This window comes from Macrobrachium nipponense, chromosome 35 (genome assembly GCF_015104395.2).
Source record: "Macrobrachium nipponense isolate FS-2020 chromosome 35, ASM1510439v2, whole genome shotgun sequence".
NCBI classification, from domain to species: Eukaryota; Metazoa; Arthropoda; class Malacostraca; order Decapoda; family Palaemonidae; genus Macrobrachium; species Macrobrachium nipponense.
The window spans coordinates 27,810,900-27,836,683 of record NC_061096.1 but is presented as its reverse complement, the minus strand read 5'-3'; the positions used below and the strand labels follow the sequence as shown (position 1 = coordinate 27,836,683).

The following is a 25,784-nucleotide window of genomic DNA, read 5'->3' as shown; positions in this document are numbered from 1 at the left end:
CAGTCTGTGCAGAATTATTGCTTAGAATTACCATGGCTTTTCATGCAAAACATGGCTGGTTGGATTCTTCAGAAAAATAACCAAATTCCATAAAAAAAGGATTTTGACGTAGGAAAAATCTATTTCTGGGCGATGGGTTCGTGTCGCCCAGTGAAATAATCCTTTAGTTCATTATTTCTAAGGTAAATGAGCTAGCTCATTTACCTTAGAAATAATGAACTAAAGGATTATTTCACGCAGCGACACGAACTGAGCCCAGAAAATACTAGTAATACTAGACTTGAACAGCTACATTTACATTTCCTTTTCTGGTAATGGCTACCGACGAATAACTGTGTTTACACCTTGATTTCAATAGTTTTCGTAACGCTTGAAGTGTCTTCTGTCTTTATTATGTTCCAGTAACATCATTTTAAGTTCGAATTACCCCGTTAATTAACTGCGACCTTCTAGTGCAAGTATACGAAAATGCCAGAGTACTAATGCAAATAAACTCGGCAGTTTAGTTTCAAAATTCACATTTTCATCATTACTTGAACTAGAAATGTGAAAATATTTTATCAGACTTTTTTTTTTTTTTTTTTTTTACCATTCTGGTTAGACTTGACAAATTTCATCATTTTGAAGGTTTCGACTAAGCCTTCCTGTTACATTAATAGGAATAAGAAGTCATCATTACATCCGCATTAAACCAAAATTACAGAACAGTAGGGTTAGGATCCTAACCCAAATAGTCATCATTAAGCCAATGAAAATTATTTTAGTTGCCTTCCTGTTTCATAACAACCACTGGTTTATTACAAAAAACTAGTTAAAATTTTGATTTTAATACCATTCATGTTTAATGCCAGACTCATGGGCTTGAACATTCTTGGTAACAGTCAGTTTGCACTAGATTATAGTATTTATCTCGTAACAAGAATGCTAGGGAAACTCAAGAACAAAATAAAACAATTCTACATTAGAAACTTGTATTAAAGTAAAAATATAGCCAAAGATTAAACAAATAATTATGTAGGATTAAACATTGCTCCTTTTGTGGCCTTGCAGAAATAAAACCTCGGTTTTATGTGAAGAAAAACACTCCACGTTACAACTTTGTATCAACATGGAACACAGCCTTGTTTTATTATCACCATTTTATGCACTTATTTAAAAATCCCTCTTGTTTTCATAAACTTACCTGTCAGATATATACTTAGCTAAGACTCCGTCGTCCCCGACAGAAATTCAAATTTTGCCCTGGGAGGCAGGACTAGGAACCATTCCCGTTTTCTATCATATTTTCTCTGTCGCCGGTGGTATCAACATTGTTGTTACTACCTCCTGACCAGAAATCGTTTTTCAAAGCAATTGATCTTCTTTCATCGGACTTTTTGGTGACGTACCTGGATCGTTGTTTTGGCATTCGCTACCGTGGACTGGATTTGGACTTGCTTTTGATTTTTCTTCAGAATGTCTGATTCAAGTGTTAGTATGAGAGTTTGTGTGAATGTAGGCTGCAAGGTGAGGATACCAAAGGCTTCGGTTGATCCTCACACTGTATGTCGTAAGTGTAGAGGGTTTGAATATTCTTTGGCTAATACCTGTCATGAGTGTGAAAGGTTGAATGCTGAGGAATGGAAGACTCTTAACTTCTTACTTGAAGAAGTTAGAGAGGGATAGAATTAGACGGGCTGCATCAAAGGGTGTGAGTACAAGGCCTATTGAGCTTTTTCCTGAGTAACTCTTCTTTACATAATGTATTTGATTCTCCCTCTGTATCTGGGCCCTCACAGGCTTTGCATTCAGATTCGGCTTCTGAAATCGCCGATCTGAAGGCTACACTTCATAGGATGAGATCCAAAATGGCGGACATGCAAGGTAAGGAAAGTGATAATGACATGTTGAGTGAAGTGAGTGCTCCCAGTGTTGTGGAGGGGGCGTCTGACTGTCTCTGCGACGCTTCCAGGCCTAGACCTCTTCCAAGCTCCCATGCCCAGAGAGGAAGGAAAGTCGAAAGCCTTACGAAGGTCGTGGAGAATCCCCACCGGTCAGGCGTCCCTTCAGCAGGCTCTGTCTCGCAACAGACTGCTCAGGACCGCTTCAGGAAAAGCGTCCTGCGAGAGTGTTTCTCTTTGTCCGGTTCTCCTTCACCTAAACGAGGGTGGAAGGACTCGGACCTTTCCAGGCCCCTGAAAAGACAATGGATAGAACCTGCATTTAATTCGAGCCCGGAGCGATTCTCTGATGAAGATCCCTCCTCGATCAAGAAGGCGAAGGTGGTTTCGACATCTCCCTGTTATGACATAGCTGATTGTACGCCTTCGAGGTCTCCCTCTCCTCCCATTGAAGAAGACACTGGAGAAGCTTCAAAGAGGATCCTGTTAGCTATGCAAGAACAGCTAGCCTCTTTGGTAGGAGTTCTTTCAAGAGATCCTCCTCGCAAGAAGGACGTTGCGCTTCCTGTTAAGAAGTCTCGTCTTCTTCCCCCTGCCAGGCGCGAGGCGCCATCCAGGCGTGAGGCTTCTTCTTCCAGGCATGAAGAACAAGCCAAGAGCGAGGATCTTTATATCAGACCAGGCGTGAGCGAGGCGTATGCCAGGCGCGAGATTCCTTCCAGGCGCGAGGCGCCAGACAGACAAGAGGAGCCATCCAGGCGCGAGCAGCCAACCAGGCGCGAGCAGCCAACCAGGCGCGAGCAGTCAACCAGGCGCGAGGCGCCAGCCAGCCAGGCGCGAGGCGCCAGCCAGGCGCGAGGCGCCAGCCAGGAGCGAGGCTCCAGCCAGGAGCCAGGAGCCAGCCAGGCGCGAGGAGCCAGCCAGACGCGAAGCGCCAGCCAGGCGTGAGGCGCCAACTAGGCGCGAGGTGCCAACTTTGTTCAAGAGGGACTCGGTACATTCTCTTAGTCCCTCTCCTATCAGGAGTTTGTCTCCCACAGAGAGAGAAGGTTGGGAAGAACCTCCTGACTTTAAGGCGGATTCTCCTGCGGAGCCCTGTGTTGACGAGGATTCGGAAGACGAGGCTCGTGGTAGAGAAGGTCTCTCTAGCTACAAAGTGTTGACAGCCCTTCTGCTTCAGGAATATGGGGATGCGTTAACTCCTGCCGCTCCTCCTTCTCCGCGCTCTCTGTTTTCGAGTTCGAAGGTTCCTAAGTCTTCGTCGTTTCTGAAAATGAGACCTACCATCTCTATGAAGAGGGCTCTTCAGTCTCTTAACAACTGGATGGAAACGAAGAAGGATCTTGTCAGAACTGTCTTCTGTATGCCCCCGGCGAGACTTACTGGCAGAAGAGATATTTGGTACCAGACTGGGGAGAATATGGGGCTTTCTCTCCCATCCTCGGCTGAAGCAGACTTCTCGACGTTAGTTGATGCTTCGAGAAGACATGGCCTTAACTCGGCTCGTGTGACTTGGGGTATTTCAGAGCTTGATCATCTCCTCAAGGGACTCTTCCATGTATTGGAAGTTTTCAATTTCCTGGATTGGTCCCTTGGGGTGATGTCTAAGAAGGCACATGATTCGGAGGGTCTCGACCCGGAAGTCCTTCTTTGTATCTTGTCATGCATTGACAAGGCAGTACAAGATGGCTCGATAGAAGTCTCCTCCCTTTTTGGAGCGGGGCGGGGCTACTGAAGAAAAGGACAGTGTTCAGTGCTTTTCTGACCAAGGCTGTTTCCCACTCTCAAAGAGCAGCCCTGATTTACGCTCCCATGTCTGACTTTTTGTTTCCTTCTCAGTTGGTGAAGGACATTTCCTGCGCACTAACTGAGAAGGCAACTCAGGATCTTCTCCTTCAGTCTTCAAGGAAGAAGAGACCAGCTGCAACGGTTGAGAAGAAAGGGCCGAGTACGTCTCTTCAGCCCTTTCGAGGAGGCCCTCCCTCCAGAGCTCCCTCAAAAAGGAAGGCTCCTGAGAGGAGAGGTAGATCTGCCTTCCGTCCCTTTAAGAAAGGAAAATAAAACTACGTGCCTCCAAACACCAGTAGGTGCCAGGCTCCTCGGATTTGTGGAGGCCTGGGCACTCATCAACACGGACGCTTCATCAATGTCTGTTATAAGGAAGGGATATTGCATCCCCTTCCAGGACAGTCCTCCCCTGACTTCAACTCCGCGGGAACTGTCCGCCAGATACAAGGACCCTGTTCTGAGGGATACTCTTCGACTAATGGTGTATCAGATGTGGGACAAGAGAGCGATAGAGCTAGTACTGGATCAAAACTCCCCGGGATTTTACAATTGCCTTTTCCTGGTTGCAAAGGCCTCGGGGGGGCTGGAGACCAGTTCTAGACGTCAGCGCTCTGAACAAATTTGTTCAGAAGGAGAAATTCTCCATGGAGACTTCTGCGACAGTCCTTTCGGCTCTTCGCCAAGGAGATTGGATGGTTTCCCTGGATCTCCAGGACGCCTATTTTCACGTCCCGATTCACCCTTCTTCGAAGAATTACCTCCGTTTCATGACGGGGGGAAGGATCTATCAGTTCAGGGCCTTGTGTTTCGGCCTGTCCACAGCTCCCCAGGTCTTCACAAGCCTGATGAAGAATGTGGCGAGGTGGCTTCACCTGAAGGGTATAAATATCTCTCTGTATCTGGACGACTGGCTCATCAGAGCCAGATCAGAGAGGCAGTGTTTGGAGGACCTTACTTTGACCCTAAACCTGATCAAGTCGTCGGGATTACTCGTAAACCTCGAGAAGTCGCAACTGACCCCCAGACAGAACATTGTCTATCTGGGGATTCAGATGGATTCTCGGGGTTTTCGAGTATTTCCTTCGCAAGAGAGACTCGTGAAAGGCTTGGAGAAAGTCTCTCTCTTCTTAGGGAAAGAAAGTACTTCGGCAAGGGAATGGTTGAGCCTTCTAGGGACCCTTTCCTCGCTCGAACAGTTCTTTCCTCTAGGAAGACTTCATCTGCGTCCTCTTCAATTCTTCCTCAAGAGATCTTGGAATTGGAAGACCGGACTTCTCTCCGACAGCTTCCCCATTCCAGTGGAGATGAAGCCTCACTTGGAATGGTGGTTGCCCCCTTTGAAAGAGAACAAGGGAATCTCCTTGGAGGTTCAGAACAAAAGCCGAGTGTTGTACTCCGACGCGTCGGATAAGGGTTGGGGAGCAACCTTAGGTACGAGAGAGGTGTCAGGCACCTGGAAGGCAACTCAGGTGTCCTGGCACATAAACTGCAAAGAACTCTTAGCCGTACACTTGGCTCTAAAGAGCTTCGAACCGTTTGTAACAAACAGTGTAGTTCAAGAAAATGTAGACAACACCACCGCGCTTGCCTACATTCGGAAACAAGGAGGGACACACTCCTTTTTCCTTTACGAACTAACAAGAGACCTGCTGCTTTGGACCTTCCAGAGGAACATCTCCCTAAAGATGAGATTTGTTCAGGGAGTAAGGAACGTCAGGGCAGACAGGCTGAGCAGGAGGAGCCAGGTCCTTCACAGAGAGTGGACCCTCCACTCAGAAGTGTGTCAGAGTCTCTGGTCTCTTTGGGGGACTCCTCATGTGGATCTCTTCGCCACATTCCTCTCCAAAAGACTGGAAGTCTTTTGCTCAGTGGTAGAAGATCCCAGAGCTCTGATAGTCTACGCCTTCCTGCTAGACTGGTCACATGTAGACGTCTACGCTTTTCCACCTTTCAAGATCCTGGGGCAAGTACTGAAGAAGTTCGTGGCTTCAAAGGGGATAAGGATGACCCTCATAGCCCCCTTTTGGCCGGCACAAGATTGGTTCACAGAGGTAGTGGAGTGGACAGTAGACTTTCCCAGATCCCTTCCAAGAAGGATGGATCTTCTCAGACAGCCACACTTCGAGAGGTATCATCAAAACCTCCCCGCTCTCGCTCTGACTGCCTTTCGACTATCGAAAGACTTGTCAGAGCGAGAGGGTTTTCTCGCAAGACTGCAAGCGCGTTCGCTAGAGCCCGCAGAGCTTCCACTAGACGAGTCTATCAGTCTAAGTGGGAAGTTTTTAGAAGGTGGTGTAAGTCGAAGAAGTTGTCCTCCTCCAGTACCTCTGTGACCGAAATCGCTGATTTCTTGTTGTTCTTCAGAGAGGACTCTCACCTGTCTGTATCCACAATAAAAGGATACAGGAGCATGCTTTCAGCAGTCTTCAGAAATAGAGGCCTAGAGCTTGCTGATAATAAGGATCTACACGATCTTATAAGATCCTTTGAGACTACAAAATCTAAGGAACCAGCTCCTCCTAGCTGGAACCTCGATGTAGTTCTCAAGTTCCTGTCCTGTGAAGGTTTGAACCTCCTCTTCTGGCCTCGTTTCGAGATTTAACAAGGAAATGCTTATTTCTCTTGTCTCTAGCAACAGCCAAAAGAATTAGTGAGCTGCATGCCCTAGAAGATAAGTGGGATTCAAGGGAGACTCAGCCATCTGCTCGTTTAAAGCACTATTTCTAGCTAAAAACGAAAACCCCTCAAATCCCTGGCCTAAGACCTTCGAGGTTAAAGGCTTATCGAGTCTCGTCGGTAGAGAAGAGGAAAGGTCTCTTTGCCCTGTAAGAGCTCTAAAATTCTACCTGCAGAGGAAGAAACAGATGGGAGGCTCTAGATAAGGTCTTTGGTGCTCGGTTAAAAACCCCACAAGACCTATGTCTAAGAATGCTCTAGCCTTCTTTGTAAGGAACGTCATTACAGATGCACACAAGATCTGTCCTGACGACGCTTTTCGACTCTTGAGAGTGAAAGCTCATGAGGTGAGAGCAGTAGCGACGTCTCTCTCGTTTCAAAAGAATATGTCACTAAAGAATATCTTGGAAGCGACATATTGGAGGTGCAACTCAGTATTTGCATCTCACTACTTGAAAGATGTTCATGTGACCTACGAGAAATGTTTTTCTCTAGGTCCTTTCGTGTCTGCGGATACGATTCTGGGTATGGGAGCTAGCACCGATCCTTAATTTTGTGCACACCTTCTATTAGATATGTTCTAGACTTTCTGCTGGCAAAAGTGTTAGACGTCGCACTGGCGGCCGTTCACTATTGTTCAGTAAGGAACTCTTGTGATATCTTCTTAGATGAGTATTATAATTTTTTTTTTTAATTTATGTATGTGTGCATAATGTTTTTTGAGTTCTGGTTGTTGTGAAGAGTTGGGGGATAACTCTTAACAATCTTTAGTACTAACATGGTGGTTAGGATCAGGTGATCGGGATCGGTTGTGTGCTCCTTCATAAGGTGTATTGTCATATAAGTGGATTAGCCCCCATTGACAAAGTCCTTTTAGGCTCTGCCGAGTAAGCAGATAAGACCCCATCGGCAGACCCACAAGAACTCTTGGCCATAGATCAAATATCTCGCTAAAGTTTCTTGAGGTGATGCAGACTCCTGGGCAGCAGCCACGAAGTCTACCACCTATCAGGTAGGAACCAAGGTTTATAAATACCTACAACATATGTTGTTTACCTGTCTATTCCAGTAGTTAGCTGTCTCTTACCCTCCACCAAAAGGTGCCAATCAGCTAAGTATATATCTGACAGGTAAGTTGATTGTATGAAAATGATATTGTTATGATACAATAAAGTTTCATACATACTTACCTGGCAGATATATACTTAGCTAAGACTCCGTCGTCCCCGACAGAAATTCAAATTTCGCGCCACTCGCTACAGGTAGGTCAGGTGATTTACCGGCCTGCCCTGGGTGGCAGGACTAGGAACCATTCCCGTTTTCTATCATATTTTCTCTCTTCCACCTGTCTCCTGCGGGGAGGCTGGGTGGGCCATTAATCGTATATATCTGCCAGGTAAGTATGTATGAAACTTTATTGTATCATAACAATATCATTTTTTCAAGTAGGTGGTGGGTAACTGATTCTTTTCAATCTGTCGTCCCCAAAATGTAAGTAAATCATGGCATACATTAGTATTTGGTTTTATAACCATGACCATGTAAATAGTTTTTAATGATTAAAATGCTTTGTAAAACTATGGAAGTTGGTCAGTGCTGAGGAGGTTTATATAGCCTGAGATATGAGGGCTTGAAAGGAAGCTGAAGTGGTGTTCTGCCCATTTCAAACTAATATCCGCTATTGGGTGGGACCCTGCTAAAAAAATTGTAACAAATGGTGAATTGCAGGATTTTCAATGAGTGTATCCATCTCTCTGTATTCACATTTTTATTCTTGAAAAGCTTTCGGGTTTCCACTCTTAAGCCATTATCAGGCGATGATAGGTTAAGATCAACAACCGGAAAGTGATCGTTACTCATCATCCTGCTATTTGTTCCTGAAGGATTATGTCTGTTCCAAATTCCAGTTGGTGCTTAATCATACCACTATACAGAAAACAATAGCTTAGGTTCAATAAGTCCTTTAAAAAAGTAATCAGTGCTTGATCTTATTCAACACCTGTCTTTTCCAATACCGTTGTTTATAGAAATGAGGACTTTAGGAATGTCTCCAATCCAACATATCATTGTACTCCCCCTGCAGAAAGTTTGCCTGGTTCCTCCAAATGAAGAATGGTCAACTCATTGCTTGGGGGAACCACCATACATCTAACCTTGTAACTATGTTCATTCAATGGTTCAGTTACACATGAAAGATATTTGCCAATTAAAAGGCTTCTCTATATGGCTAGGAAAGCCAAATAAGGTACATATCACATTACAAAATTTGGTATACTGGATTTTGAAGCTTTTGAATGGTTTTGTTGTGTGAACATTTTATTAATGTACAAGCATGTTTGGTGCATATATTTTAACATTTGATGTGATGTGGCACTTTTCTGTTGATTGTTGTATAACTGAACAATGGAATTATGTACATTCAACTGTACTGTCATACAGCCAAACTTTAAGGAAATAAGTATAGTATATACTGTATTTTTATTTTTTTATTTTTAAGGTTTTAAATTTTATACTGTACATCTCACTGTAAGTTAACATGTTTTAGCATTTGTTTGTGATTTTTTTTATTGACTTGGTCTTTTTACATTTTTACAGGCTGCTGAAAAATCACTATGGCGAAACAACAACTGTATCGATTGATTTTGGAGTTACGTCAGTGTGGACCAAGGTTTGGATGCTTCTGTCAAGTATTCTGGTGAGTAATTCTGCAGTTGAGCCTGGATAATTGAGTGGAATTATTTTTGTCAAGACGAATTCTTATGTCAAAGTCTATCCTATTTGTCAAGGCCCTCTATTTATGTTTTATATGTATTTTGTTGATAATTTTCTTTGCATGATAAATGGTAACTTGACTGTTTAATTAAACTAGAAATGATGTGTTAAGTTACTCTTGGCTGAGGCTGTTTGTAAAGTTCCATATTTTATTACATTGTAATAAATGGTCTGACCCCTGAAGCATTTGGTAATTGAAACTTGGTAAAAAGGTATGGCAGTTAGCTAGCAGCAATGAGGTGGGAAACCCAACCAATTATTTTTCTTTTTATTAAGGTTGATTTTTCTTGTGGCACCCTCTTAATGAGAGTGTCCTATTTGAAGTCACATGGCTACACCATTTATTTTTTTCTGTTGAAGGATGGTGAATGGAGAGGGTTCTTGAATTGTTAGACCATGATCCCCTGGTCCAATTGTCTATTCTTTCTCATTATTCCTCTTTCTGATTTGGTCATCTTTCTTCCATCTTGGTATCTAACCACCCCAGCTTCCTCTTCACTTTCTGATCATCACTAAGGGATACCATTAGAGGGATTGGAGTTCATTTTCAAAGCACATTCTGGTTCACTGCACCAGGTTGGAAATGAGAGGTGGATGTAACATCTAGATGGTAAAACTATAAAACTATCAAGTAATATTTTAGGAGACATTGATGTTGGCCCTGTTTTGAGTTTTTTAACCCTCTTACGCCGAAGCGGTAAAAAAAAAATTGTCTCCCGTGTGCCGGAGGTGTTTCAGAGTGAGCGCGGAAGCGGAAAAAATATTTTTTTCAAAAAATCACAGCGCGCTTAGTTTTCAAGATTAAGAGTTCATTTTTGGCTCCTTTTTTGTCATTGGCTGAAGTTTAGTATGCAACCATCAGAAATGAAAAAAATTATCATTATCATATATAAATAATGCGATATATGATAGCGCAAAAACAAAATTTCATATATAATTGTATTCAAATCGCGCTGTGCGCAAAACGGTTAAAGGTAACAAGTTACTTTTTTTTTCGCTGTAATGCACACTAAATTGCGATCATTTTGGTATATAACACATTGTAAAACAATAAAAGCAACACAGAAAATATTATCACAAAATAATGCATGAGTTAGTAACGCGCGGACGTAAACAAATATATTTTTCAAAAATTCACCATAAATCTAAATATTGTCCTAGAGACTTCCAATTTCTTTCAAAATGAAGACAAATGATTGAATATTACTATACTGTAAGAGTATTAGCTTACAATTGCAGTTTTCGACCATATCTAACGAGTTAAAGTTCACCGAATGTCGAATTTTTTTATATATATATATATATTTTATATGCAATTATTTCGGAAATAAGAAAAGCTACAACCTTCAAATATTTTTTGTTTTATTCTACATGAAATTGCGCACATTTTCATATATAACACTCTATGAAATGCCTAATATGAAACGAAGCAAATATTCCGAGAATGGGACGTACGCATTTCGGAGATTTGTGGCGGAGAATCCGCGCGCGGAGGGAAGGAAAGATTTTTTTTAAATTCACCATAAATCTAAATATTTTGCTAGAGACTTCGAATTTGTTTCAAGATGAAGATAAATGACTGAATATTACAAGACTGTAAGAGTTTTAGCTTACAATTGCGTTTTTCGACCATTTCGGTAGAGTCAAAGTTGACCGAACGTGGTTTTTTTTCTATTTATCGTGATTTATATGCAAATATTTCAAAAATGAGAAAATCTACAACCTTCAATTATTTTTTGTTGTATTCTACATGAAATTGCGCACATTTTCATATATAAAACTTTATGTAACGGCTAAATTAAAATGGTGCAAACATTACCACAATCGCACGTATGATTTTTCGGAATAGTTACCGCGCGGACGTAAAGAAAATGTTATTTTTTCATAAATTCACCATAAATCGAAGTATTGTGCTAGAGACTTCCAATTTGTTGCAAAAGGAAGGTAAATGCTTGAATATTACTAGAATATAAGCGTTTTAGCTTACAATTGCGTTTTTCGACCATTTCATTAGAGTCAAAGTTGACCGAAGGTTGAAATTTTGGCAATTATCGTTATTTATATGAAAATATCTCAAAACTGATAAAAGCTACAACCATGGGTTGTTTTTAATTGTATTGTGCATGAAATTGCGCACATTTCCATATATAAAACTTTATATAACGGTTAATTTTAAAATGGTGCAAACATTACCACAATCGCATGTATGATTTTTTTCGGAAGAGTTACCGCGCGGACGTAAGGAAAAAGTTTTTTTCATAAATTCACCATAAATCGAAATATTGTGCTAGAGACTTCCAATTAGTTGCAAAATTAAGGTAAATGATTGAATATTACTAAAATATAAGAGTTTTAGCTTACAATTGCGTTTTTCGACCATTTCGGTAGAGTCAAAGTTGACCGAAGGTTGAAATTTTGGCAATTATCGTTATTTATATGAAAATATCTCAAAACTGATAAAAGCTACAATCATGAGTATTTTATTGTTGTATTCTACATAAAAATGCGCACATTTTCATAAATAATACTTCATGTAACGGCTAATTTACAATGGTACAAAAATTATGTCAAAGTGACAAAATAATTTCTGAGATGTGTCACAGATACTTTTTAGTGCGGCAAGAAAGAAATTCCTGCTTGCGCCCCTGCGTAACGATTGTAAACAAAACAACACGTTGATCCGTGAACTCCCAGCATCCCCCAAGGCGCGAGATTCAAAATTTTTAGGCTGGTAGGCCTATAAGTATTTTTCCGCGAATTAAAAAAAAAAACTTTTGTAAGTCGACGTAAAATACGTCCAGTCGGCACACGGGAGACAAAAAATGTCGACGTAAAATACGTCCAGTCGGCGTAAGAGGGTTAAAGGCTTATGGATTTTATAAGAATATTTTGCAATTTTATATAGATGCATAAATCTTTTGGCAGTCTTTAATTCCATAGAAATCAAATTTCTCTAGTTTACTATTTTAAACATAGATCATTATTTATATAATTTCCATTACTCATATTTTCATTATACTTATTGAAATAATTTCCATTATTAGGGTATGCGTTTTAAAATTATTTATGTAATTTCCATTAAACTCAATATATTTTCATTAAACCTATTTGAAATAATATCCATTTTCAGTAAACTTTAAAAAAACCATTTTCATTCATTGACATCATAGTGATGAATGTCTGTGGGTCCCAGTGCTTGGCTTCATTCCTAAAATGACAATTTGTCGAAAATTGCATTTTTCCTAACTATACAAACCTGAGGTCCTTTAACAATAGGAAGTAGCTAGCGGCAGCTGGAACGGTCGTAAGCTTCGAACAAGGGGAGAGCGGTAGTTAACTGCTTGTCCGACACGGCGCGCGACTGGGAGGTAAACAAATCACTTTTGCTTTTGGCCCATGCAAAATACGCAGAGTGAGGGGTGGCATGAGGAGGGACTATATGTAAAGGATCTCAGGTTTGTATAGTTAGGAAAAATGCAATTTTCGACAAATTGTCATTTGTTCCGATACGTAATACAAACCATCGGTCCTTTAACAATAGGAAGACTCACTTCTTGGTGGGAGGAATCTGAGTCTTTTGATGAACAGACTGGTGTTCGTCCATCCCTGGAATGCCTCCCTGGTCGTAAGAGCGAGGGAGGGATCCAAGCCTCTGTCCGATTGATCGGGGTGTGCACCGCAGGATCAATGGTCAGACCTCTGGGCCGAGTACTAAGAGAGAGGCAAGCGTATCTCTTCGTACCAGCAAGCAAGAACTTGTTCCTGTTTGCAAGAGGCAACATAAAGTATGGGTTTGTCTCAAGCTGGCATCTACTTCCTCCCCCTTGTTGGAGGAAGTGGTGGATATACGCTCCTATCCCTAGTGAAAGGGATAGGATGGGGCTCTGTTGAGTAGCTCACCTGCATCTTGTCCTTATCCAGCAGGGTGACGACCGTGTCCCACCCTCTAACCACAGGTAGAGGGGAAGAAAAAGTATGGGGAAGAGGAGCCAGTCACACTCTCATTCACTCATCCATTCTTACGGTCACACCAGGACTCGATGCTGTTCAGCCTGCGAGGGTCTGGGTTCGCTACACAACGTGTTGAGCAGCCACCACGGGTCCCAAGGAAAAAGATCCAAGGACCTGTGGGCAATATCCCTAAGGTAGAAGGAGGGGCATGTGGTCTGGTTGGACCAGACCCCTGCCTTCAGTACCTGCGCCACGGAGAAGTTCTTGCGGACAAGGCAGCATCTCCTTCGCATCGAAGGCGGTGAAGTCCATTAGGGAGGGGATTGTGAACGACTCGAACCAATCGTCATGGACCGAAGGGTTCTGAGTCTTCGCTACGAAGTTCGGTACGAAATCGAGCGTCACGGATCCCCATCCCCTGGATGCTTGACTTCGCAGGAGAAGTCATGCAGTTCCTCAGAGGAAAAGAAGGGAATAGTCGCATGACCTATCCCTCTTCTCTACTTCGGTGATGTCCAGTACCCATACTGGTCTGTCCGTTTGCCACGAAGTCTCTCGCATCCTCCTATCCCCATGCAGTGAAGTTCTCGGTAGTGGATAGGACACCGACACTCCATGGTGGGTGTCGATGGTATGGGTACTGTGACAAGCTATTAAAACGAAGTAATGATTGCTCTGTAACAACCGAACTAAGTCAACAGCGTAGTTCGTAACTGACTCGGGGGCTCTGACAGCTGCCGACTGACTGCGTTCGGTAGGTGGCAAGTTGTCCAAGCATCAGAGTAAGTCACGTGACCTTCGCCTTTAAAGGGTTATGCCGAGAGACCAAACAAATAATGTATTTGTTTGTCACCAATGCCGGACAGCGAGGTGATGATTCTCTTAAGGCATGTGCCCAACAGGCGAAAGTCAATTGCCTTCTAGAGACCGAGGTCCCTGAAGGCAAAACATCTCATAGTTGTTGAATCTCAGCTAAGGAGAAACAACACTATGTGCCGTTGAAGACGAAGGTAGATATTGAATGCAACCTACGTCTTCACAGACGAATCGAGAGAAGGATTCTCAAGATTCATAACCTGTGCTTACAAATGACTGAAAATGCTAACCGCTATTTCATTGCTGTCCGGTGAGAAGTCGTAGTTGCAATGAAAGCGGGGCGTTCTTCAATAATGAAAACACAGGGGAAAGCCGCCTGAAGAACTGCTTCTCATGGGCTGAACATTTGGAAGTAGAGCTGTCAGGTCGGAGAGTAGGCGATGTCTTCTGACACATCTGTTAATTCGGGTTGAACAATGAACAATTGTACACCTACGAACACGAGATATTTTGAAGACAAACTCAGATGTCTGCAAAATCATTCGCATTATCGCAGTGCAATGCAGCGGGAGACTTGTACAGACTTCTGTTACCGTGCGGTAAACAGAAAGATGAGAGAGTCCAAGAGATATCTCTGTTGAAAATTCTCGCAATGTCGAAGGCGATGGAATCTAGCGTCACAGCAGTAGATGGTCCTTCATTATTGCGAGAATCCCCGTTAATACAGAGACCTAAGTCCATGATTGTGGGCAGAGATACGGTCGGTAGTCAATCAAAGCAGGGGAGAGAGAGACATAACTGACCGTGCATCTCGGAGGCCCAGCTGATACTGAGCTGCTATCAGGCAGTTCAATACGCAGTAGCTGAGCCTGAGCTCTCGCTGACTCGTCATCCTGAGTTGCCAGGTAATCCATTATTCCATGAAGGAATGCGTTCGGCTAGAACCACCGAGCATAAAAGATATGCTCGAGCAATTATATTTAGGCGAAACGAATTTCGGTAAATATAAAAGTTGAAATGGTGTTGTCGTGACAAAACCAAAAGTATATAAAATTGAAACTGGAAACTCCTGGGAGGTTGCAGGCAACCCCGAGTTGCAGTTCAATTAGAATACTTCTCGTCTAAGTCGCAATCCGTAGATTAACTAGGATATGCGCCTACCCCTCGGACAATTCAACTGCTTAGCAGAATCATGTCGCGAGGTTAATATACGTAGTATATTTGTAGGATTCTGAACAACGATCTCCATCCTAAATTCTTTCCTTCAAGAAAACAAAATAAGGATTGGAGATCGACCACCTTCGATCTCTATCAAAGAGAATGAAAGAGAAGTCTTCCTCGAAGGAAAGCTTCAATGGTGAAAAGAATACTAAGACGATAGTTCAAGCCAAACTGGATATTCCCGTCCGTTCTTCTCTATTCCAGGTTGGTCGCCTACTGTGAGATACTCTTCTTTCAGCAGCAGTCTTCTTCCCAATGCTAGAAATTCCAGGAATTCGAGCATAGGCGAGGTTCCCGATTATCGTGTAACATATCGGGGATTCTCGTCTCGCTCACTTTGGACCGTGGTCTCGCCTAAGTGTTTGGAGATCGTAAAAACTCGAACACTCTGAATGCGCTAGAAATTCCGTAGAATTCTAAGCAGTCTGCGAAACCCCCACCGAATTCGTCAAACGATATCGGCTGGTGGTCCTCTCGATTCCCGTAGAAATCGAGAATGAGGCAGGATCCCTCCTCAACGACCGGGGCTTACGTCAGGTAGGACCCGAAGGTCCCCCCGGTAGCGCAGTCCCCAACAACGTGGGATCCTACAGAGAAATCTCTGTAGGATCCCTCCCCTTTCCCTCGTAGCCGTAAGGAGAGAGGGAATGGGGGAGGAATTGGATACTCGCTCGCCTTCCCAGTGGAACTAGCAGTTGGAGAAGAGTTGGAGAAGAGTTGGAGCAGCCATCGCCTTGCGGCGATGGCCTCTCAGAGTCTGGGAAAACGTATCGTCAGGAGAAAACGTTTTCCCGAGGAGGGTTACGAACTCTCACTGTAGGTAAGGGTCTGCCGCCACTGTGAATGTCGTCTGGGTGGGGCTGATCGACACCTGACAGGAGAGAGCCGATACCGTCCTCCGACTCATTCCAGTCCTCGTCGAGGTCGAAACCTCTCAGGAGGACCGAAGGAGTATTTAAATACGGTGTCCGAAGACACGTAGAAACGCCGCTGTCGCAGTAGAGGAGGTGGAAGTAGCTTGATCGACCGGCCAGAACTGAGAGAGCCTTCTTGTCCGGAGACGAGAGACTCTGGTTCAAGACAGAATCGGCAAGCTACGATCGCGGCAGACCCACCGTCAGTTTGGGTTCCCTCTCGGGCCCCAAAACGACTCGAGCAGAGACGTGGGCTCTGCTGGTGGGAGCGGCAATCCTTCCCCGAGGTCGTTGCGCTGACGAATCAGCGCCATAACCTCGACAAAGTTCCTCTGGATCTCGGAAGTCATAGCATCTTGCAGAGTAGGACCGTCAAGCCCCTCGAACAAGAGCATTCCGAGAACCTCCCCCTTAAGGAGGAGGAACTGCGATAGACCCCTCTCGGATTCCTCCTGCCACTTGCGCATACGTCCTGGTCGGTCCGAAGATCGTACCTGGTACTTACGGCGTCGTGACGGGATCGTGCGGGGTATGCCCCTCACGATCACCCCGCTGTGCCTCGCTCTTCCTGGTGCAAACCGAGGAAGTTGCAGGCACAGGAGAGGAAGACATACTGCTCCTCTTTCGCTCGCTGGCAGAACCAGCAGGCTTGGAGGGCTGCAGGCGATCGCCACTTTGCAGGCCTAGTCGAGCCGTTTCCCAGGGAAACGGCTGGACCGAGAACAGCGGCCCCGATCTCGTGTGCAGAGGAGCTGCTGCTGGTCCCCCTATCCGCCCGGTCCCTGTGGGAGCGGCGGTCAGGTGACCTGCTAGGCTCGCTGTCGCGGTGAGACCGGTGAGCGTCCTCTCGGCGCGTCGAGCCGCTGGTACCAGCCAAGGCTGGTACCGACGGCCGCGGGGACCCCTTCCTCGCCTCAGCGCGTGGCCGGTCGGAGACTGTCACGTCAGCCCGAGCAGCCGGCTGGTCGCTGCGAGAGCGTCCGCTGGCCTGGCGAGAGTCGTCTGCACGACTCTTGCCAGTCTTCTGCTCCGCGCTTCGGTCTTGACGGCGAGCGAGCTCGGGCGTCAAGACTTTGGCTGGACGGTCTCCCACGGGAGACCGTCCACTCGGTACTTCTCGCGAACGAGAAGCCGAGGCGGATCCTGGTTTAGCGGCAGAACCGCTAGAACCAGGCGAGGAAGTGCCAGCCGAAGCTGGTACTCCTCTGGTCCCCGTCTTCTCCTTGGTAGAAGAAGAGACGGGCCCTGTTCCCGAGGGAGCAGGAGGACCAGCAGAAGAGCTCCCCGAATCGCCGGAGCGAGACGGGCCCTTAGAAGGTCCCGAAGGAGCCTTCTTAGGGGGGGAAAACCCGGGTTACCAGCTGGTCACTGCAAGAGCGGCCGCTGGCCTGGCGAGAGTCACCTGAGCGGCTCTCACCAGCCTTCTGCTCCGTGCCGCGTCTTGGCGCCTAGCGAACTCTGGCGCCGAAACTTGGCTACACGGTCTCCCGAGGGAGAGCGTACACTCGGGATCTCTCGCGAACGAGAGACCGAGCCGGAACCTGGCGTAGCGGCATCGCCGCTAGCACCAGGCGAGGAAGTACCAGTGCTAACCGGTACTCCTCTGGTCCCCGCCTATCTCTTCCTTATGGAAGGGGAGACGGGCCCCGCTCCCGAAGGAGCAGGAAGACCAGCAGAAGGACCCCCCCGTCCCACCAGGGTGGGACGGGCCCTTAGAAGTTCCCGAAGGAGACTTCTTAGGGGGGAAGGCAGCCTTCTTCTTCTTCGGCTTATGGGCCTTAGAAGTCGAAGGGGAAGAGGCAGCAGCAGACGATGAAGACGAAGATGACACCTTCCTCTTCTTCCTCTTCCTCGTCAGCTCACGCAGGACAGTCGTCAGGTCCTCCATCCAGGCCGGAGCCGGGGCTATTGCCGAAGCAACACGGCCCGACTGCACCTGTCCGGAAGGACCTGGGACTGGGGAAGACACACCGTGGGCAGGACCAGCATGGACAGGCTCAGGAACCAGGAGCGACAGGAACAGCAACCAGCTCAGGAGCGGCAGGAACAGCGGCAGCGGTAGACCCAGAAGGGACAGCCAAGCCAGCAGCGGGAATCACATCAGCGGCAGGTACGGCAGGCCCAGCGATCGCCTCGTAGAATCATCGGCAGCCAGCGGGAACCTGGGTACTGGCGGCCGGTCCAGGGGCGAGCTGCTGGAACAGCAGAAGTCTGGGGCAGGCAACACGAAGAAAACAGGCGGCGGCGGCAACACCCCCCTCGGTACGGCAGCGGCCCTAGTAGCGGCAGCGGCCCTAGTAGCGGCAGACGGCGTCACCGACACAGCATGGGGAGTGTAGACCAGGCGGGGGGGAGCAGCATAAGCGGCCGTGGTAGTAGTGGAGACCGCCCCAGACCTCGCTAGACGCTGCAGCAGCCCGTGGATGCTAGGCACGCCCTGCCGCCGCGGTGGTCCATACCTGTCCAAGGTCGTCTCCCACGGATGTAGCACCTGCGGTAGCACAGATAGATTAGTAAGAGGGGTTCCCTCACGCACGGGGGGAAGACATGCCCCACCCCGAACGCAAGGAAGACCCCAAATAAAAAATACAACGAGGAAGCTGAGCGGGGGGCAGGAAAGAAGACGAAGAATCGGATACCAAGGGAGTCGCGGGAGAGCTTTCCGACGACTTCCTGGCAGACCTTCGCTTCCCCTACCCCCGCACAGCAGTGAAAAGTAATATGAAAATGAAACAGAATACTGTCCTTGCGATTCACTTCATAGAAACTTAAAAAGGGGAAAAGATCAATTCCCGGGTAAGAGCGGAAACTTGATCCAAAATAATATGATGCTATCATAAAATATATATGAAAATGAAACAGAATACTGCACTTGCGATTTCACTTTCACAGAAAATAATCGTAAGGATCAATTCCCGGGTAAGAGCGAAAATTGATCCAAATTAAATTTTATGCAAATAAATAAATGAAAATGAAAAGAATACTGCAATTGCGAATCCACTTCATTGCATTCTATCATACAAAATAAAAGGCTCGTGCCGAGCGCAATCACGCTCTTGGTAACGAACGCACAGGGCAAAAATATAATGAAAAGAGTACTTACATTTTTCAATTACACACTTTCGCCCAAAATACATGAATCGGCGCGAGCTCGCCCGCCCTCGGCACCGAGACATAATTCAAGGGTTCAATTCATGAAAAGAGAGGAAATCGCCGCATCTACGGCGATAGCTCCATGTTGGTTCATAATTAAGTAATGAAAATGAAAACAGTGTACTTACAGTTTCATTTTCAAGTCAAACAAACCATTAGTAGAAAACACAATATAAACAAAGCATACGACGATAAAGCGGGCAGAGAGCGATGACGAACACGTCTTTCACACCCGCGGCCGAAAGCAAAAGTGATTTGTTTACCTCCCACTCGCGCGGCGCGACTGTCGGACAAGCAGTTAACTACCGTTCTTCCCTTGTTCGAAGCTTACGACCGTTCCAACTGCCGCTAGCTACTTCCTATTGTTAAAGGACCGATGGTTTGTATTACGTATCGGAACAATCACATTTTGCATTCCATTCCTATGCCAAACATTCTTCCAAGGAGAAGAATCATTTCCAGCCACAGTCACAGAACAAATCTCAAAAGACAATTTCCCCCATGCTGGAGATCATGCTCTTTGTTTGTACAATAAGTTTACCCCCCCAAAAAAAGTGATGTTCGAACTTCAAAGTTAGAGGGTGGGTCCTGCAACCCCTCTCATATCACCATTTTCCAGGTTTCTGTGGCTGAACCAGCTACCATTTAAAGTACAGTGGTACCTTGTTTGTTGAATATTTCATGTCGAACTTTCCGTTTTTAAAAAAAAAATTTCAAGAAAATTTTGTATCGTTTGTCGAACAAATGCCCGTACTTTGAACTGACTGATTATCTAGTTTATACTTGTATTCAATGGCCTACTGGGTCTTACAAGTTAAACTGTATTAATTTTTGTTTTTCATTTACAATATATAGTTTATTGATAACAATATTCGACAAAATACATAAAAGTATAAATCATTTAATAAAATTTATCTTTCAATATAACATTTAGCATAAAAGATGTATAAAATCATGCATAAATGCGGTGACGTCATGCCCAGATGACTTGAGTCTGAATGAGGGAGCGTTGATATGTTGAGGAAAGAAGGAGAAGAGAGTTAAAATATTACTGTATGTATGTAAAAGCAATAAAAATTCACATAAAGGGAATTTCTCAATAAATTTAATGTCATGATAAAATATGAAAACAATGCAATACAGAAAAAAAGAGAAAAACTATGTTCGGTGCGCTGAGTGAGATGGTCTAGTTGAACAATATCAACAAGATAGTAAATGAAAGAACAAAGCTTTTCACAATAAAATTTAGCACAAATGATTAACAAAGTCATTCGTCATTGCGGTGATGCACAGCTAACTTGAGGTAGAGGGAGGTAGCGTTTATATTTTTTAGGAATATGAATGAATGATTTTAAGTTATTGTGCATCTTGGTATTGTTGAGGAGAGAACAGACTGTAAAATCTTTACTATAATATGTATGTAAAAGCATTACCAATTCACATAAAAAATGGCAATTTGTCCAAAATTGCATTTTTCCTAACTATACAAACCTGAGGTCCTTTACAATAGGAAGGTAACTAGCGGCAGCTGGAATGGTCATAAGCTTCGAACAAGGGAGTTCGGTAGTTAACCCTCTTACGCCGGAGCGGTAAATAAAAAATTGTCTCCCGTATGCCGGAGGGGTTTCGGAGTGAGCGCGGAAGCGGAAAAAATATTTTTTTCAAAAAATCACAGCGCGCTTAGTTTTTAAGATTAAGAGTTCATTTTTGGCTCCTTTTTTTTGTCATTGCCTGAAGTTTAGTATGCAACCATCAGAAATGAAAAAAATTATCATTATCATATATAAATAATGCGATATATGATAGCGCAAAAAACGAAATTCATATATAATTTTATTTCAAATCGCGCTGTGCGCAAAAACGGTTAAAAGTAACAAGTTACTTTTTTTCGTTGTAATGTACACTAAATTGCGATCATTTTGGTATATAACACATTGTAAAACAATAAAAGCAACACGGAGAAAATATTATCACAAAATAATGCATGAACTCGTAACGAGCGGACGTAAACAAATATTTTTTTCAAAAATTCACCATAAATTTAAATATTGCCCTAGAGACTTCCAATTTCTTTAAAAATGAAAACAAATGATTGAATATTACTATACTGTAAGAGTATTAGCTTACAATTGCAGTTTTCGACCATATCTGACGAGTTAAAGTTGACCGAATGTCGAATTTTTTATATACGTATATATTATTTATATGCAATTATTTCAGAAATAAGAAAAGCTACAACCTTCAAATATTTTTTGTTTTATTCTACATGAAATTGCGCACATTTTCATATATAAAACTCTATGAAATGCCTAATATGAAATGGAGCAAATATTCCGAGAATGGGACGTACGTATTTCGGAGATTTGTGGCGGAGAATCTGCGCGCGGAGGGAAGGAAAGATTTTTTTTTAAATTCACCATAAATCTAAATATTTTGCTAGAGACTTCGAATTTGTTTCAAGATGAAGATAAATGACTGAATATTACTAGACTGTAAGAGTTTTAGCTTACAATTGCGTTTTTCGACCATTTCGGTAGAGTCAAAGTTGACCGAACGTGGTTTTTTTTCTATTTATCGAGATTTATATGCAAATATTTCAAAAATGAGAAAAGCTACAACCTTCAATTATTTTTTGATGTATTCTACATAAAATTGCGCACATTTTCATATATAAAACTTTATGTAACGGCTAATTTAAAATGGTACAAATATTACCACAATCGCACGTATGATTTTTTTGGAAGAGTTACCATGCGGACGTAAAGAAAATGTTATTTTTTTCATAAATTCACCATAAATCGAAATATTGTGCTAGCGACTTCCAATTTGTTGCAAAATGAAGGTAAATGCTTGAATATTACTAGAATATAAGCGTTTTAGCTTTCAATTGCGTTTTTTGACCATTTCGGTAGAGTCAAAGTTGACCGAAGGTTGAAATTTTGGCAATTATCGTTATTTATATGAAAATATCTCAAAACTGATAAAAGCTACAACCATGGGTTGTTTTTAGTTGTATTGTGCATGAAATTGCGCACATTTCCATATATAAAACTTTATATAACGGCTAATTTTAAAATGGTGCAAACATTACCACAATTGCATGTATGATTTTTTTCGGAAGAGTTACCGTGCGGACGTAAGGAAAAAGTTTTTTCATAAATTCACCATAAATCGAATTATTGTGCTAGAGACTTCCAATTAGTTGCAAAATTAAGTTAAATGACTGAATATTACTAGAATATAAGCGTTTTAGCTTACAATTGCGTTTTCGACCATTTCGGTAGAGTCAAAGTTGACATTTTGGCAATTATCGTTATTTATATGAAAATATCTCAAAACTGATAAAAGCTACAATCATGAGTATTTTATTGTTGTATTCTACATAAAAATGCACACATTTTCATATATAATACTTCATGTAACGGCTAATTTACAATGGTACAAAAATTATGTCAAAGTGACAAAATAATTTCCGAGATGTGTCACAGATACTTTTTAGTGCGGCAAGAAAGAAATTCGCGCTTGCGCGCCTGCGTAACGATTGTAAACAAAACAACACCTTGATCCGTGAACTCCCAGCATCCCCCAAGGCGCGTGATTCAAAAGTTTTAAGCTGGTAGGCCTATAAGTATTTTTCCGCGAATTTTAAAAAAAACTTTTGTAAGTGGACGTAAAATACGTCCAGTCGGCACACGGGAGACAAAAAATGTAGAGGTAAAATACGTCCAGTCGGCGTAAGAGGGTTAACTGCTTGTCCGACAATGCGCGCGCCGCGCAACTGGGAGGTGAAGAATCACTTTTGCTTTAGGCCTAGGAAAAACGCAGAGTGAGGGGTGGCATGAGGTAGGACTATGTGTAAAGGACCTCAGGTTTGTATAGTTAGGAAAAATGCAATTTTGGACAAATTGCCATTTGTTCCGATACATAATACAAACCATCGGTCCTTTACAATAGGAAGACTCACTTCTTGGTGGGAGGAATCTGAGTCTTAAGAACAGACTGGTGTTCGCCCATCCTTAGATTCCCTCCCTGGTCGTAAGAGCAGAGGGAGGGATCCTAGCCTCTGCCAAATTGATCGGGGTATGTACCGCAGGATCAATGGTCAGACCTCTGGACCCAAGTAATAAGAGGGAGGCAAGTGTACCTCTTAAAACTTAGCAAGCAAGAACTTGTTCCTATTGCAAGAGGCAATATGAAGTCATGGGTTTGTCTCATGTTGGCTTCCACTTCCCCCCTCTTGTTGGGGGAACTGGTGGATATTCACTCCTATTCCTAATGAAAGTGATAGGATGGGGCTCGGTCGAGTAGGTTACCTGCATCTCATCCTGCTCCAGCGAAGTGACGACCGCGTCCCTCTGCCCACAGGTAGAGGGGGAGAAAAAGATGGGGAAGAGAAGCCAGTCACACTCATTCACTCATCCATTCATGCAGTCACGCCAGGATTCTATGCTGTTCTGTCCACGCGGGTGCTGGGTAAGCTACACGTGTTGAGCAGCCACCACGGGTCCCAAGGAAAAAGTGTCCAAGGACCTGTGGGCAATATCCCAAAGGTAGAAGGAGGTGAAGGTGGTCTGGTTAGACCAGACCCCTGCCTTCAGGACCTGCGCCATGGAGAAGTTCTTGCGGAACGCAAGGGAAGGACCAATACCTCTGACTTTGTGGGCTCTCGGACGAAGGGGACAGATGTCGTCACTACCATCAGCTTCGTACACCCTCCTGATTACCTCACGCAGCTAGAAAGAAAGTGTTTTCTTGGATACTTCTTTCTTGGTCACCCCGGTGCTAACGAAGAGGCGTCGACACTCAGGCCCGAGGTGCCGAGTTCTCTTCAGATAGCGCCGTAGCACCCTCACAGGACAAAGCAGCATCTCATCCGTATCGTTGTCGGTGAAATCCATTAGGGAGGGGATTGTGAAAGACTCGAACCGATTGTCAGGTATCGGCGGATTCTGAGTCTTAGCTACGAAGTTCGGGACGAAATCGAGCGTCACAGATCCCCATCCCCTGGTATGTTTTACGTTGAAGGAAAGACCATGAAGTTCCCCCACTCTTCACCGATGCCAGGGCCAGCAAGAAGAGGGTGTTGAGGGTCAGATCCCTGTCTGATGACTCTCGGAGTGGCTCGAAGGGTCTTCGAGTCAGGCTCCTAAGGACGAGAGTCACATCCCACCCCGGGGGCCTGAGTTCCCTGGGTGGACAAGACCTCTCAAAGCTCCTCATAAGCAAAGAGATCTCGAACGAGTCTGAGATATCCACTCCCCTCAGTTTCAGGACCAGAGCCAGGGCAGCTCTATATCCTTTGACTGTGGGGACGGAGAGGAGCTTGTCTCGGTGAAGAAAAACAAGGAAATCCGCTACCTGCTGAAGACGGCCCACTTTCCCTGGTACACAGCTGCAGAGGACTGTCTGACATGTTCAGCCATCTCTGTTGCTGCTCTGCGAGAAGAGCCTCTCGCTCGCAAGAGATGGTGGATAACAGCCAGCCGTGAAGATGTAGAGACTGGACTGTCCAGTGGTACCGTTCTACGTGTGGCTGGACGAGAAGGTTGTGCCAAGGGGGAATCAGCAGGTCCGGATACCAACGGGCCTGGGGCCATTTGGGAGCCACCAGGATCATCCTGAGATTCAGGGTGACCAGCACTCGGCTGATCACCTTGCGAATCAGGCAGAACGGGGGAAAGGCGTAAGCGAAGAGGTTGTCGTCCCACGGGTGTTGAAGAGCGTCCTCTGCAGCTGCCCATGGGTCCGGCACAGCTGAAAAGAAAACCTGAATTTTCCTGTTGTGCCGGGTGGCGAACAGATCCACTACTGGACACCCCCACAGGTTGAAGAGCCTTTCCGCCACGTCTGAGTGTAGGGACCATTCGGTCCCTATCACCTGATCCCGACGGCTGAGCTTGTCTGCTACTACATTCCTCTTGCCTGGAATGTAGCGGGCTGACAGCTCTACCGAGTGAGCCACGGCCCACTAGTGCACCTGCATAGTCAACTGGTGCAATGGGAGGGACACTAGGCCCTCCTGTTGTTGACGTATGCCACTACCGTGGTGTTGTCGCACATCAACACCACTGAGTGTCCCATCAAGCGGTCCCGGAACTCTTGGAGAGCGAGGAATGCTGCCTTGAGCTCCAGGACATTGATGTGAAGGTGCTTGTCGTGATGGTCCCACACTCCTGCAGTCAGCAACTCCTCCAGGTGTCCGCCCCATCCCTCTGTGGACGCATCTGAGAACAGAACATCTCTGGGGGGAGTGCGTACAGCACTCCTCTTAAGAGGTTCCTGTTATCCAGCCACCAGGCTAGGTCCTGCCTCACCTCCTCCGTGAGGGACACAGGGAAGTATGGTGGGTCCTCTGCCTGTGACCAACTCTCCTTTAGTCTCCACTGAAGAGACCGCAGGTGAAGACGCCCGTGAGGGACTAACTTCTCGAGTGACAACAGGTGGCCGATCACGACTTGCCACTGCTGAGCTGACTCTGCTGATCCGCGAGTCTGAGAGAAAGACTCGCCCTGCTACCGTGTCGATCAGCATACCCAGGTACTTCATCCTCTGCTTGGGTTCGAGATTGGACTTCTCGAAGTTCACCACGATCCCCAGATTGCGGCAGAACTCG

At 44.8% G+C, this 25,784-nt stretch overlaps 1 long non-coding RNA gene across 1 annotated transcript in view; it reads left to right on the top strand.

The window, feature by feature from the left end:
• The window catches only part of LOC135208531 (uncharacterized), a 36,081-nt gene that overhangs the window by 3,384 nt on the left and 6,913 nt on the right, over window positions 1-25,784 (top strand). The window contains exon 2 of the long non-coding RNA XR_010313187.1: window positions 8,940-9,039. This is a non-coding gene — a long non-coding RNA (uncharacterized LOC135208531). The remainder of the gene's footprint in view (window positions 1-8,939; window positions 9,040-25,784) is intronic.